The sequence below is a fragment of the Canis aureus genome, chromosome X, assembly GCF_053574225.1.
Source record: "Canis aureus isolate CA01 chromosome X, VMU_Caureus_v.1.0, whole genome shotgun sequence".
Classification (NCBI taxonomy): domain Eukaryota; kingdom Metazoa; phylum Chordata; class Mammalia; order Carnivora; family Canidae; genus Canis; species Canis aureus.
The window spans coordinates 85,154,234-85,171,044 of record NC_135649.1 but is presented as its reverse complement, the minus strand read 5'-3'; the positions used below and the strand labels follow the sequence as shown (position 1 = coordinate 85,171,044).

General features: G+C 39.0%; 1 long non-coding RNA gene across 1 annotated transcript; it reads left to right on the top strand.

Annotated features, from left to right (window-relative positions):
• The first annotated feature begins 14,354 nt into the window (after positions 1 to 14,354).
• LOC144308472 (uncharacterized) lies at positions 14,355 to 16,183 on the top strand. Its single transcript, XR_013374943.1, has 3 exons — positions 14,355 to 14,784; positions 14,915 to 15,068; positions 16,135 to 16,183. It is a non-coding gene; the product is annotated as an uncharacterized LOC144308472 (long non-coding RNA).
• The last annotated feature ends 628 nt before the right edge of the window (positions 16,184 to 16,811 follow it).

Sequence of the window (16,811 nt, the reverse complement as noted above, 5' to 3'; positions counted from 1 at the left end):
AAGGTGTTATGCTAAGTGAAATAGGTCAGACACAGAAAGACAATTATGGCATGATTTCACTTATATGTGGAATCTAAAAAACAAAACAAATGAACAAACAAAAAAAACAGAAACAGACTCATAAACACAGGGAACAAACTTTTGTTTGCCAGAGGGAAAGAAGGCAGAGGGATGGGCAAAATACTGAAGGGGATTAAGAGATACAAATTTCCAGTTATAAAATAAATAAGTCATGAGAATGAAAAGCATAGCATAGGGAATATAGTCAACAATATTGTAATAACTTTGTATGGTGACAGATGGTAACTACACTTACCATGATGATCATTTCGTAATGCATATAAATGTCCAATCTCTCTCTTATGTACCTGAAACTAATATAATATTGTATGTCAACTATACTTCAATTTTTAAAAAAAAGAAAAAAGGAGAAACTATGGAAGCCAGAAGATAATGGAATTGCATTTTTGAAGTATTGAAAGGAAAACACCAAACTGTCAAACTACAACTTTATTCAGGGAGATAACATCCTTCCAAAAATGAAGGCAAAGTAACAATGTTTTCAGACAAACAAATCTGAGAGATTTTATCATCAATAGACTCACACTACAGGAAACATTAAGGGATATTCAGTACAAAGGAAAATGATCCCGGATAGAAGCACAGAAGTACAAGAAAAGATGAATAAGGGATGCCTGGGTGGCTCAGTGGTTGAGCGTCTAGTCTGCCTTTGGCCCAGGGCATGATCCCAGGGCCCTGGGATCGGGTCCCGCATCCGGCTCCCCGCAGGGAGCTTCCTTCTCCCTCTGCCTATGTCTCTGCCTCTCTCTCTGTGTCTCTCATGAATAAATAAAATCTTTTTTTAAAAAAAGAATGAATGAATAACACTCAAAAGAGGTAAATAAGTGGATAAATATAACATACTGTTGTCTTTTTAAGCAACAATAATAACAATGTTTTGTGGATTTGACAAAATATGCAGAAGTAAAATATGTAGCAACAACAGAAAAACTAATGAAGGAGGGGGTAATCAGAGTCAAACTGTTGTAAAGTTCTTGTATTAAGAAATTGGTAAAAGTATTGATTTAAGATAGATGTAGTAAGTTAAAAATTTGTAATTTCTAAGATAATCACCAAAATACTGATGTTAATAGGTATAAGTACAAAGCTAAAAGAGGAGATAAAGTAGAATGATAAAGATATTTAAATAATGAAAAAGTGTGGTAATGATACAGGGCTAAACAAATAAATTTGTAGACAGCCTAAAGAAGACAAAAAGAGATCTTAGCATATATGGAAATATAATAGTTTATATCATATACTTTTCCAAAACAATCTCCTGAAATGTCCGCCATTTACTCTTGGTTTTATCATATAGAAATCTGAAATATGCAGACTCAGATGCAGACAGACACACACACATACTTTACATAGTTGAAGATGATTACTGTTCCCTCTTAATTCTAGTTACTCTGGACCTCTTGTGATGTGATTTCTCCACCCTCTATCACCCCATGACTTCTCTTTTGGGCCCACTCCATTTCATCAGCATCTTTTTTTGGGTAAAGATTTTGTTTATTTATTCATGAGAGACACACAGAGAGAAGCAGAGGGAGAAACAGACTCCCTGTGGGGAGCCTGATGCAGGACTCCATCCCAGGACCCCAGGATCACGACCTAAGCTAAAGGCAGATGCTCGACCACTGAGCCACCCAGGTGCCCCTACAACAATAAGGTTTGTTTCTCCTTTTCTTTTGTTTCTTTTTTAACCACTGAGCCACCTAGGCATCCCTCGTCAGCATCTTTAGAGTGCTATCCAGAAGGGGGCACCAGGCTCCAGGAGCATTCCAGTCCAGAATGGTACAGAATTCTGATATATCCACATTTGTTAGGTATTTCAGGAAGAGTCTCCTTATTGCTGTATACTGAACTTAGAGATAATGGAAACATCTACATCATTCTACATTCCACACTATTCATCCTCTATTCTCATCTTGTAAGTTGGCCTTTTGAGGTCATGTTTAGGAACTTTAGATATTCTTTATTATCTTTCTTCTCATTGAATCTGTGTCACAGTTCTAGCCTGAATTTGTCTTGGACCCGAAATCTGTCATCCTGATACATTTGCTAACCCCATCTACCATATTCTTCAAATTTGATGTGTTACTTTCATAAACTTATGAAATAGGATACGTTCAAAAGGTCGCATAGTGTAGATTCTCTGTCAGTAAGAGTTCTACATTGGAAAGGGGCAGCTAAAATCCTTAAAGTCCATTATAGAGAGCAGTCTTTGTGTGTCACAGTTTGCTTAGAGGTGATTCACTGAAATGGAGTAGTGAGCAAAACAAAGAAAAGTGGGGAAGAGAAAAGCAGCTAATGTTCTGATGTGTGGAAATGTCACTGTTGACCTCATCAAGTAATGTACCTCCTCTATTCTCCTAGCTTCTGAATACAACAAGCCATTTCAAAGGCAGTTTTACAGTCTGTTTCCTCTTCTTTCTCACTCTTTTTACTCCTGGAAAATCCCTGCTCATCTTTTAAGCATCAATTCAAACATCACTTTTTCTCTGTTGTATCTTTGACTCTTTACCTTTATCTTCTACTCCTATCACAGGGATGAATAATAGCTTGCTCATATGCGTTCCTCTAACTTAATGTTCAGTTTGATATATTACAGTCAATGTTTTATGTGTCTGACTCACTAGTTTGTGCACTTCTTGAAAATAGAACTCACATCTGACTTGTTTTGTTTTCCCAGTAGCTTCCACAGGGCTTGGCCCATAAGAAGTGTTCAAGAAATATTTATTAAATTTTTTAAAATTGCTTAATTGAAGGACTGGCCTCAAAGTATTTGGTCAAAGTATTAAGGACCCAGTACTCTGCTCAAATAGAGAAAAAGATTGAAATCCTTTAGCCATGGGATAAAGGGTCGCAAAGGAATGGTGACATGCAGGAGCCAAAGGAATACTTACATATGCTATATAATAGAAAAAGGTAGCTGATCTCAATGAGATGTATTCAATTCTAATTATAGAATCCTCACCATGCATATATGAGTATATATTTGTGCGGGTGGGGTAGGAGGGGAGCATGGGAAAATGGTAGGAAAAGGGAAGAGGAGGTCTTAAAGAGAAGCCACAGATAGTAACTAAAGCCTGGTACATTCAAAGTGTGCTATAAATATTTAATGATTGATTGAATGAATGGAGGAATGAGAGTGTTTAAAGTGTTTGCCTGTGGCTTCAACAGAGAAATCTACTTTGGGTGGTGGAGAATAAAAGATTTCTAGATTATTAACATTAGGAGAGAAATTAGAAAAAGAAGAGGAAGGATTTGAAATAAAATGTAAAAGGTGGCCAAAAGAAAGAAAGGGTAGAAGAGTATATTCAGTGATTAGAGGGAAAACTTTGGGTTTTAAACATGTATTTCCCAAAGTGGACTCATTGGCATGATCTGATGTATTGGAGGATCCATCTAGCTTTATCTAGTAAAAAATCTGAGTTTAATAAATAGCTGTATATGAGGCATTGAGTTAAGATGAAAAGTTTCATTCATTCAATGTAATTTTATAAGTTAGATATCTATTACTGTACTAATAAAGTCATGTGTTTCCAACCCACATAGTTGGCTGCTATTTATGCAGGATCAGCAATATTATTCATGATGCATTTGGGCACAGAATTTAAAAATTAAGTGATTATTTCCTGAGGAAATAATCCCTGTTAAGGATATACTTAGAATGTAAACACTGCATCCACAGAGTTACTCAGACAGTATCATCTTGGTTTGATTAAATCAGTCATCCAGTTCATCAGAAAATGGTTCTGGTAGGGCCAGGGGCTCTGTGAAGTAAACATGAAATATCCCTAAAAGTGTGCTACTCCACATTCTGTCCAAAGTCATATAATACTGAAAACCTTTCTACCAACTAATTATTTAAATGTATACTATTTTGAAAAGAAAACATTATGCGGTATTCTGAATGAAACTTTTTTTTTCATTTTAGAGAGAGAGAGAGAGAGAGAGAGACAGTGTGCATGACCTGGTGGGAGGGGCAGAGAGAGAGAGAAAGAGAGAATCTTAAACAGACTCCAAGCCCGGCATGGAGCCCAATGCAAGGCTCAATCCCACGACCCTGAGATCATGACCTGAGCCAAAATCAAGAGTCTATCCCTTAGGCAACTGAGCCACCCAGGTGCCCCCTGAATGAAATTTTATATGAATATAAAATGGTATATGAATTTCAACTGGTATATGAATTTCAACTGAGAATAAATGTAAATATAATAAGATATTAATGGAGTGGTACTTGATAATAACACAAACTAAATATATATAAATTATTAATATATAATACAAATTAAATATATACAAATTAAACTTAGGTGGAAGGGATCCCTGGGTGGCGCAGCGGTTTGGCGCCTGCCTTTGGCCCAGGGCGCGATCCTGGAGACCCGGGGTCGAATCCCACGTCGGGCTCCCGGTGCATGGAGCCTGCTCCTCCCTCTGCCTGTGTCTCTGCCTCTCTCTCTCTCTCTCTCTCTCTCTCTCTCTCTCTGTGACTATCATAAATAAATTAAATTAAAAAAAATTAAAAAAAATAAATAAACTTAGGTGGAAAAGTCAAATGAAAAAATAAAGCTAGGACCAAGGGATTAGCTTAAGAAAATAAATAAGTTTTATGAGAAACTGATTTTGTATATGAAACCCAGATTAGATCAGAAAGCGCTTTGTAATATTTAGAATCAAGGCAACAAAAGTAAACCAAGATGTGATTCCCAGGTAATCAGGTTTCTTACTCATTCACCCTGAACTAAAGACATACTACCATGGTTTCTCACAACATGCTTCTTCTCTTATTTCAAGTGTTCTTGAATGATCAACACTTACTTCTAAAAGCTTGGTGATTTGCCTGCTTCCTCTTTTTATGCCTTCCACACTCATCTGTAGGGTCCCTGAAAGCCTTCATGCCTGCTATCCCACTCCCGACTCCATTTCCCATCTGCTAGAACCAAATTTTCATCTAGAGTAAATTTAAAAGGCTCAGTATGTGAGCTCTGACTTCTTTGGGTGCCTGGCTTTAATACCTGGCCTCCTGCCTAACTGACATCTCTTTTTGTTCAAGTTCCAGAGCTCAGCTCTGGTTCCTGCACTGAAGTCTTATTTGATTCCCCTCGTTCTTGGGAACTCAAGCCCGTCCTTTTGAATACTCAATGTTTCTTTCCTGCCTTGTTCTCCCATTTACTGACTGAATCCCACAATGCTTCCTGTACTCACTTGGTCAAGCTTCTTCCTATGGCCTCCTGCTGGCTATTTACAGGCACTGTAAACTCCAGTAAGTAGTCATATGAGAAAGAGGCCATTCTTGGAGGCAATTATTTTAGATGTTATTCTCAACTAAAGTTATGCATTAGAATCACCTGGGGAGCTTTTGGAAATACAAGTAACTGACCACAACCCATATTTAAGTTTAAATTATTTACAGATGATTGTGACACTACCCATAGATAGAATACAAGGCTATAAACTTCATGGAGGAATTGATTCTTTGACCTTTGTTTCTTTGTCTTTCTTCCTGTCATTCCATTCTTTCTTCCTTCCCTCTTTCTGTAAACTTTTGCATGTAAAGTGCCTGGCACATGGTAGGCACTCAGAAACTGATTACTTACTGATTGATCATCAGGAAGATGGCAGTTGAGTGGAAAGACCAAGAATTCTGAATGTACTAAGTGTGGCATATCTTGATAGAAATGTGACTCCATTTTCTATAGCAGTAGTTCTCAAATTATTTGGTTGTATTCTCAAATCATTTGCACTGATAAAAGCGGAACTCCAAAGAGCCTTTGTAAGTGTGTGTTATATCTGTTGATGTTTACCATATTAGAGATTAAAACAAAAATCGGAAACATAAGAATACACTTAAATTCATTCCATTAGTCATCAGAGTGGTGGCATCATCACTCATCATGTAGCCTCCAGAAAATGCCATTGTACAATCAAGAGGGAATAAGAGGGGAAAAGGCAAATAACATTTTAGGTTTGTTATAAAAATGGTTTTGACCTCATGGATCTTCTGAAAGGGTTCCAGGGACCCCTAAAGTCCCATAGATTACCCTTTGAGAACTGCTGCACTATAAGGATAAAAACTGATGAGAGAAGAGGAGTGGATCTGAGTCCCAAAAGCAGGCAGCTGGGATAAGGTCAAAGCCTAATCACAGAAATCAGATCTGGGAACAAGCCCAAAGATTGCCTATGGGTGAGATAAGATTGTATGAGTATGTAGGCAGAAATTTAAAGTGATTCTGTTTGATAGCAAATATGTCTAAGTAACACCTGAGCATTTGTCTTTGTCTTACATATCTTTTGCTTGTAAGTAGCCATTCATTTTTAAAAACCAAGACAACAGGCCCAGAATGGGGTCATTTATGCTCAACCTCATGTCACCAAACTGAGACTTAATTTAATTACAGTTTTGGGTCTCCTGGAAAGGACTTGATCAAGCCAGCCAATCAAGAATCACCTGACCAGAACTAGTTAGGTAATCTGCCTGATAGATCCCCTGCCACCCCTAAAGGAAAGTGACCTTGTAACAAAAAACATGCTTTTTTGTCTAGTATAACTTCCTTGTTCCCATTCCCCTCTGCTTGTAAAAATCATTGAGTATAGCTCCTTGGAGCTCCTTTTTGTCTGCTAGATTGGATGGGGCCCAATTCATAAATCATTGAATAAGGCCAATAAGATCTTTAAAATTTATCCAGTTGAATTTTTATTTTTAGCAATGTTGATTTAATATGTGATGTTTTAAATTTAAAAAATATATGTAGAAAGCATACAGAGTTGGCTATGCTTTTAAAATTCTTCTTTCCTCTGTGATTCATGCCTAAAAATAGCTTAGTCAGACATAGATGGAATCCCTGGATCTGTGCTTATCTCTCCCTCATCTAGACTAGTGGTTCTCAGACTTGAGTGGGCATGAGAATTACCTGGAACACTTGTTTAAATGCAGATGTAACAATCTGGAAGGTCCACGTTTGACATACTTTAATAGTTGCTCCTGGTGTTCCTGAGCAGGTGGAAAAAAGACCTTTTGAGAAATGGTGCCTTGTACAAACACAGCCCTTACCTGGTGACATTACCCAGGTGCCCAGGGGGAGGTGTAATGTGTCTCATGGATTTTTGTCTTGTACACCACTACCTAATTTAGTAAGAGAATAAATCACATCCCTCAATCATGGAGTTTGAATTTTGGTTTGGAAATACTTGGTTTTGGGACGCCTGGGTGGCTCAGTGGTTGAATATCTGCCTTTGGCTCAGGTCATGATCCTGGGGTCCTGGGATCAAGTCCTGCATCAGGCCCCCTGCAGGAAGCCTGCTTTTCCCTCTGCCTGTGTCTCTGCCTCTCTCCCTGTGTTTCTCATGAATAAATAAATAAAATCTTTTTTTTTTTAAAGAAAATACTTGGTTTCTTCAAGAGTAAAATTAAATACTTTCTTTGAGACACCCTCTTTGTTAGGTACCTCCAGTCACTATTGAGCCAACCTGAAGGAGCTAAAGCATTGGGACATTTGGCTTTCCTTGTTGGGGTGGGAACAGCCAATGTCTGACAGCATATGCTGTTTATTCTCTAAGAGGAAGGAGTGGGGAGGGGGCCTATTTATAGGTACCAAGTAGCTGAATTCTAAGGAAGGCTGGCTTTTGTGTTAGAAGGGTTGAGACCACTTTAGACTTTGTAATTTCTTTGAGTCAAGTTTACTCTATTGTGAAAGAGGGTAGTAAACCCAACTGGTTCCCTTTTATCCATGGCTCCAGAACAAATGTTCCTAATCTAAGAAGCCTACCAAACAAACAGGGGAGGTGACTGTGCCGTTCTGGTGGGTGAGGAGTTTCCCGGCAGCTTGTTCTTTGCTGATGAGGAGGATGGTTTTCTTTCCAGTCACTGTGGGATGCAGCAGACTTCCTCTGTTGACACCCACAGACTAGTAACATTTTCATGAAAAAGAACATGATTTTACATCTTATTCTCTTGACAGAACATCAGCAGACAGGAGAACTTTTTTTTTTTTTAATGGCTACATCTTTGAAGTAGGAGTTCAGCGGATCAAGGTGGCTGAGATTTCACTTTTGACACTGATCGTTGTAAATGACAGAGGGTTACTTTGTGAAGGCAATGAGAGTTCATGCAAAAGCAGCCTCGGGGGCGGGGAGGCTGGAAGGGAGGCAGGTGGAAGAAACAGGGAGGTGTTGGGGAGAGGAGCTAAAAAGAGAAGAGTGCAGGGGAGAGAGGTCCAAGGACTGCTTGTTCTCACTCTGGTGTTCATAGCACCGCGAGACTATTGTCCAGCAAATTGTGAATTTCAAAAGCACAGGACATTTTTATCCACAATCTCCGTGACTAAGAGCAAATTACCTATTGAAAGGCAGGGAAAAAAAACCCCACAATGTTTGCTTCTTTAATGAAGATTACAGGTCATATCCCTCAGAGAGATTGTGGAGCACAGTTTGGGCCTTCTGTTTATTGCTCTGTCAAGGCTCAGCAGGTATGCTTTTCCCAAAGGCCCCCACACAAGCTGTGAACAGGCCACATGATCGGGTGATCAGAATCTCTATTTCTTCCTCAATTATAAATGATAATAGCAGAAGTTTTCTTTGGTGAACAATTCTTTCTAGAAGTGCCAAGAGCCAGTTTGTAGAGTAGCTTTAGAATAAGTCTCCCAGAATATTCTTCTGTAGTTATAGAAGTGGCAGGGATAGCATGGGTAAAATGACTATGGGGTCTTCCTTCACTTCCATCCCAACAGCCACATAAGTCACATCTAGCTTTGGAGCAAATCCGCAGATTCTGAGGTCTTGACCTTGGTCAATACCTTATTTTTAAGATCCTGCAATTAGGCACTTGGAGGAACTATGGGGTCTTGTATTCAGCTTAGCTAACTAGCTGCTAACCAGCTAGATGACCTTAGGTTGGTCACTTAATCTTCTCTAGGTCTTACTCTCTCTATTTTGACTTGGGGCTATTCCCTGCCCAATCTTATATAGTGCTTGGGAGAATCACATGACAGAATGAATGCGCCATGACATTGTGAAGTCTGTACTTCCTTTTTAAGCCCTTGTTAGCCAAAGGCATAGGTGCTAGGAGACATGGATGAGGTAGAAAGTAACTCCATTCACATGTCTTTTCAGACTTCTGCAACCACTGGGTGTGGTTGTATGGCTCTGATCACTGTTAAAGCTGCGAGGGCTTAGAAGATCCTGAAAGAAATACTGCTGTCAACCATACTGTGTTTGAAAACTAGGGGCCTCTTCAGATTGGTGTGATTGGTTGTAGACAGGCCAAGCCTTTGTCGGGGACAGAGGAGTACAGTACATGCACGTGTGAATACAGAGAGACAGAGACAGAAACAAAGAGAACAGAGACTGAATCCAGAGAAGTAGGATATAGGATATACAATCAAGGAAGAAGGCCATTTACTATTCATCTTAACTTCTTTCCTTTCTATATGTGACCCAGGATTTAGAACACTGAATTTTTGTTCCCTGTCAGTACTATAGAGCAGGGCCCAAACCTATTGCTGTCCCCTCCATTACACACACAGATTGTTCAAGTGTGTCCTGATGTCATGGAGAAGGCAGTGTTTCTTTCGGTGATCTGTCCATATCTTTCCCTTAAAGGTGAGGTTGATATGAAGTCCTTCTAGGATTATGGAACAATGCATTCTCTGGGAGATAGGAATTGCTATCCTGAAAACCCAGGTATTCTTTAAATCAAGAAAAGAAAAGAGATTGATTGATTGATTGATTTTACTTTTCTTGAGGTTACCATTCCTGTGGCACCATTCCTGTTTCGAAGATATCTACATTAGGATGTTCTTTTTTTTTTTTTTATAAAATTTTTATTTATTTATGATAGTCACATACAGAGAGAGAGGCAGAGACACAGGCAGAGGGAGAAGCAGGCTCCATGCACCGGGAGCCCGACGTGGGATTCGATCCCGGGTCTCCAGGATCGTGCCCTGGGCCAAAGGCAGGCACTAAACCACTGCGCCACCCAGAGATCCCTACATTAGGATGTTCTTAGAAACTCGCAGGAATATAAAAGAGTTGACAAAACCATGTACCTCTACATACAACTAGGTGATTTTCTTTTCTTTTTTTCTTTTTTATATCCTGGGTAGGATAACTTTTCTTTTTTTATTGAAGTATAGTTGACACACAATGGGTTTTTTTAAGATTTTATTTATTTATTCATGAGAGACATACAGAGAGAGGCAGAGGCATAGGAAGAGGGAGGAGAAGCGGGCTCCATGCAGAAAGGCTGATGTGGGACTCCATCCTGGGACTCTGGGATCACATCCTGACCCAAAGGTAGACACTCCATCAATACAATGTGGTACAGGCACAAAAACAGACACATAGATCAATGGAACAGAATAGAGAACCCAGAAGTGGACCCTGAACTTTATGGTCAACTAATATTCGATAAAGGAGGAAAGACTATCCATTGGAAGAAAGACAGTCCCTTCAATAAATGGTGCTGGGAAAATTGGACATCCACATGCAGAAGAATGAAACTAGACCACTCTCTTTCACCATACACAAAGATAAACTCAAAATGGATGAAAGATCTAAATGTGAGACAAGATTCCATCAAAATCCTAGAGGAGAACACAGGCAACACCCTTTATGAACTCAGCCACAGTAACTTCTTGCAAGATCCATCCACGAAGGCAAAAGAAACAAAAGCAAAAAATGAACTATTGGGACTTCATCAAGATAAGAAGCTTTTGCACAGCAAAGGATACAGTCAACAAAACTAAAAGACAACCTACAGGATGGGAGAAGATATTTGCAAATGACCTATCAGATAAAGGGCTAGTTTCCAAGATCTATAAAGAACTTCTTAAACTCAACAGCAAAGAAACAAACAATCCAATCATGAAATGGGCAAAAGACATGAAGAGAAATCTCACAGAGGAAGACATAGACATGGCCAACATGCACATGAGAAAATGCTCTGCATCACTTGCCATCAGGGAAATACAAATCAAAACCACGATGAGATACCACCTCACACCAGTGAGAATGGGGAAAATTAACAAGGCAGGAAACCACAAATGTTGGAGAGGATGTGGAGAAAGGGGAACCCTCTTGCACTGTTGGTGGGAATGTGAACTGGTGCAGCCACTCTGGAAAACTGTGTGGAGGTTCCTCAAAGAGTTAAAAATAGACCTGCCCTACGACCCAGCAATTGCACTGCTGGGGATTTACCCCAAAGATACAGATGCAATGAAATGCCGGGACACCTGCACCCCGATGTTTCTAGCAGCAATGTCCACAATAGCCAAACTGTGGAAGGAGCCTCAGTGTCCATCGAAAGATGAATGGATAAAGAAGATGTGGTTTATGTATACAATGGAATATTCCTCAGCCATTAGAAACGACAAATACCCACCATTTGCTTCAACGTGGATGGAACTGGAGGGTATTATGCTGAGTGAAGTAAGTCAATCGGAGAAGGACAAACATTGTATGTTCTCATTCATTTGGGGAATATAAATAATAGTGAAAGGGAATATAAGGGAAGGGAGAAAAAATGTGTGGGAAATATCAGAAAGGGAGACAGAACGTAAAGACTCCTAACTCTGGGAAATGAACTAGGAGTGGTGGAAGGGGAAGGAGGTGGGCGGGGGATGGGGGTGAATGGGTGACGGGCACTGAGAGGGGCACTTGACGGGATGAGCACTGGGTGTTATTCTGTATGTTGGTAAATTGAACACCAATTAAAAATAAATTTATTTAAAAAAAACAAAAGTAGACACTCAACCACTGAGCCACCTAGGCATCCCAGTTGATACACAATATTATATTAGTTTCAGGTGTATGACATAGTGATTTGACAACTATATACATAACTCCGTGCTCACCACAATAAGTGTGGTGACCATCTGTCACCATATGAAGGTTATTACAGTATTATTCCCTATGTTGTACTTTTCATCCCTGTGACTTATTAATTTTGTAACTGGAAATTTGTACCTCTTAATCCTCTTCACTATTTTGCTCACCCCCTCCTCACCTACCTTCCCTTTGGCAACCATCAGTTTGCTCTCTGGATTATGAGTCTATTTCTGTTTGCTTGTTTTTTTTTTGTTTGTTTTTTAGATTTCATAGGTGATTTTCAAGTTACCATTTCATTATCATGCATTGAATTCTTCTCTGCTTACATCTGTTACTCTGAGTTCAAGTCACTGTGTGGCCCAATGGAGAAAGAACTGGACTGGGAGTCAGGGGAACCCATTTTGCCTTATTTAGGTCACTTCATTTCTCTAAAACTGAGTTTCCTGTCTTCCAAATGAGGGTCTTAGGCTGGGTATTTTTTAACGTTCCTTCCAGTCTAATATTCCATGATTTCATGACTCTGAGGAGAAAAGTTTAGCTTAAAGGAGCCAGAACTGGGAAAGGATTGAGCTAGGGGGCAGTGTGCCACTAAAAGTCTGTGCCACTTAGAAATCAGACTCACAGGACATGATTGTAATCCAGCAGCAGCATCCAATCCACACTTTAACACCACTAGGTCATGTTAACTTAGGTGGTAGGCAGTACAGTAGTTCTTTCTCCTTAAGCTTCCATTATTGCTGCCCTTTTTCAAAAAATATGATCGGTACTATGTAAATAAATAAAAAATATTATTTTAAGTGAGGAATAAAGATGAAAAAGGGAATTTCTTGAGTGAAGGTCTCAGGAAAACAGGCAGGAATCAACTTGGTGCAAGCTGATCTCACAGGTCAATATCAACAGGCCTCAAACTCTCTCAGCGTCACACAGAGAGGAATGCTTACACCTGGCATGCTGAGACACATTGAGCTTATAGTTCAAGAAAGGTACTCATGGGTCCCTCCCATGTCACCTCTCTATAGGTCAAGTATGAGAGCAGCCATTCAGAGGTTGGGAGATCGTAGAGAGTATGAGCTTGGGCATCAGCTTTTCAGGGGGTTGCATGTCCTCACTGATACCACTGGGAGACTTAGTGGTTTACTGAGACCCCAAGCAGCTCCATCAGATGGAGGGAGGGGGAGCCATCAAGCCCATCTTCCTCATTGCCAGCCAACTCGAAGAGAGCTGTGTGTGTGCTGGGAGTGGTCAGGTGGTTAGTCTCCTTTCCACACATCTCCTGCAGGAAGCTTTCCTTGATGACAATAGTTCATGTTGCTTTCTCCTTTCCAAAATATCTTTCATACCAATTGCCTATAATGTGTAACTCATAATTTATTGTATTGGTGTAGAACATTAACATATCTGATTTAATATATTAAGGGGGGGTCGAAGGTACAAACTTCCAGTTATAAAATAAGGAAGTCATGGAGATGTAATATACAGCATGATGATTATGTTAATAATATTGTATTGCATATATGAAAGTTGCTGAGAGAGTAAATCTGCAAAATTCTCATCACAAGAAAAAAATGTATAACCATATATGATGATAGATGTTAACTAGGCTTATTGTACTGATTATTTTGCATTATATAAAAAATATCAAATCATTGTGTTGTACACCTGGAACTAATATAATGTTATTTGTCAATTATACCTCAATCAAAATTTTTGATTTAATATTGTCTTCTTTCACATGCAGTCTCATTCAATCAAGTCTTATCTTTCAAAATATACCTAGAGCATCCTACCTGTAGAGATTGTGTGTGTGTTGTCAGGGGTGGGGGGTGTTTTCTTTGTCTCCATAGTTGCTACAGAATAGACTGCTTAAAAACACTTCAGTTAATTCTTATCAATTAATAGAAAACTAAGCATTGTCTAACAATTATTTCACGTAGTTATGGATGTCTGGTAGAACAGATGGAGAGACTGCCAAGGAAATATTCTAGATTTTGGTAATTTGGGACCTACCTTTCATAGGAAATAAAATAATTATCTCCTTGCTTTTGCTGTCTTCTGACCACTATTGTCAAAGGTGTATCTCCTGCTTCCTTTTCCAAGGATTAGCCAAAAAAAACCCAAAACTAGCTTCACTCTTGATTAAGCCTGGAACATGAAGTTTCATGTTGGAGTTGTGAATTTATTTTACTGACAGCTGATGCAGCACCTATCCAGGGACCTGCCTTTACCCACTCAAGACCCTGCCCTACATCCTCATCCAGAGTTCACCTTACCAGAACCCTGGCAATTGCTATCCTCTTTTGTTTATCTAGGAATGGATTGGTCCTTGGATCACCATTGACCTCTTTGTTCATGTGTTTCTTGTGTTTCTCACAGTGAGTTCCATGGAGCATAATTTTTTCAAAATTAAAAAAAATTCTGGTCAGATAAGCTTTGTTAATCTTTTACCTATTCTAGGAGAGTCATCAAGTACAGTCTCATCTTAAGAGCACTAAGAAATTTCAGCATAAATTGACTTAGTTTTGCTTAATTCAGAGCTTCCCAAATATTTTTTTTTTTTTGCATATGGAAACATCTTTAGAAAGACACTTTAAAAAATTAGAGCTCTAACCAAAGGTTACTTTCACCTAAACATCTGTGCTCTGAAGAAGAGTTTAGGGAAAAAATCAAGGAATAATTTTGGAAGATTCTTATTTGTCATAATTTTAATGGAACTCGAAGGGCAGAGGAGGCAAGAGTGAGAAAAGAACTGCCAACTGAATTTGAAGACAGTCTGAAAACAGAAGTGCTTTCAAATGCCAAGGCACAGTCATTCTTCTAAGGAAGAATATCAGGTTTTGTCAAGTTTTCTTAAATCGACATTTCATCAATCAGACAAGAAGAATTTGCAAAGTGAGCACAAGTTCAACATGGTTCTAGCTACCCTGTGTATCTCCATTTTTATCTCCACTCTTCTGTGCCCTGCTGTCTCAAGAAACTGACCTGTATAGACCATATGGTCTTTCTTGTGCTCTATTTCCAGCTGGGTTTGTCCACCGGGAAGCATCAGCAGCATATTGGAATGATGACTTCAGCTAACTGAAGCTAGCTCTCCTACTGTAGGCTTGCTGAGGTTGACCATATCCCCGTACAGGTCACAGCCTTCTCCACGTAGTGCTCTCTGAGTCCAGGCTCTGGTAAGCACATCTTCTGCTCACCCTCTCAGGACTAGGGGTGGTAAAAGCACTTCACTGTAACCTGTTTCTCATAAGGCCATATATGAGATCCCTACATCTTGATGAAACACTATCCCTACCCTCAAGGAGCTTACAACCTCATGCTGTAAAGTTACCATTGGAGAAATATATATTGGCACACACGACATCCGTTGTATTAGAAGAGAGATGCTATAGAGCAGTGAGGTATTTTTTAAAAAGATTTTATTTATTTATTCATGAGAGACACAGGCAGAGGGAGAAGCAGGCTCCCTGCGGGAGCTCTCTCCCAGGACCCCGGGATCATGATCTGAGCCAAAGGCAGATGCTCAACCACAGAGCAATGTAGGTGTCCCTAGAGCAGTGAGTTTTGTTCCTCCTTTTTTTTTTTAACAGCTTTATTGAGGTATTATTGGTATGCCAATAGAGTGCACATATTTAAAATGTATAATTTGATAGGTTCTGACGTATGTATATACCCATGACACCATCAACATCTAGCCACATCAAGATAACAAACATATCTATCACCCCCAACAATTTTTCCACATCACTTTGTAATCTCTCCTTCCTGTCAAACTCTCGGCTCACAAAAACCTATCCTCATGCTACCACTAATCTGTATTTTGTTAATATAGATTAGTTTTTCATTTTCTAGAATTTTATATAAGTAGAATCATAAATGAGTGTGTACTCATTCTTTATCTGGCTTTTTTCATTTGGCAGGATTATTTTGAAATTCATTCACGTTGTAGGGTGTATCAATATTTCATTTTTCTTTATTTCTGAGTAATATTCCATTGTATGGCTATACAACTGTTTACTTATCCATTTACCTGTTGAGAGACATTAGAGCTGTTTCTAGTTCTTGACTTTTATAAATAAAGCTGCTGTAAACATTTATGTACTAGTCTTTGTGGGGATATATGCTTTCATTCTGCTTTGGTAAATACCTAAAGGTTAACAGCTGCATCACATGGTAGGTGTATGTTGAACTTTTCAAGATACTGCCACACTCTTCCAAAGTGGTTTTGTGTTTCCACTACAGTGTATAAGAATTCCAGTTGCTCCACATCCTCACTGAACACATGATGTGGTGAGTCTTTTTAATGTTATTCATTTCAATAGATGTATAGCGGTATCTCATTGTGGTTTTAATTTGTATTTCCCTAATCGTTAATAATGTTGAGCATCTTTTTACATGCTTATTTGCTATCTGTATATCTTCCTGAAGTGTGTGTTCAAATATTTTGCCTAATTTTTTATTGGGTCTTTTTAAAAAATTACTGAGTGTTGAGAGTTCTTTTTTAAAGTTTCTTTTGAAATTTATTTTATTTTATTTTTTAAATTTGAACTCCAGGGGCATCTGGGTGGCTCAGTGGTTGTCTGCCTTTGGCTCAGGTCGTGATCCCGGCAGGGTCTTGGGAATGAGTCCCGCATCTGGCTGCTTGTAAGGAGCCTGCTTCTCCCTCTGTCTATGTCTCTGCCTCTCTCTCTATGTCTCTCATGAATAAATAAATAATTTTTTTAAAAAAATGAATTCCAGTGTAGTTAACAGTGTTATATTAAAGTGTACAGTATCATGATTCAACAGTTCCATATATTTCCCAGTGCTCATGAAGATAAATGTACTTAACTCCCTTCACCTATTTCACCCATTCCCCCACCCACCTTTCCTCTGGTAGCCATTTGTTTGTTTGCTATAGTTGAGTCCATTTTTTGATT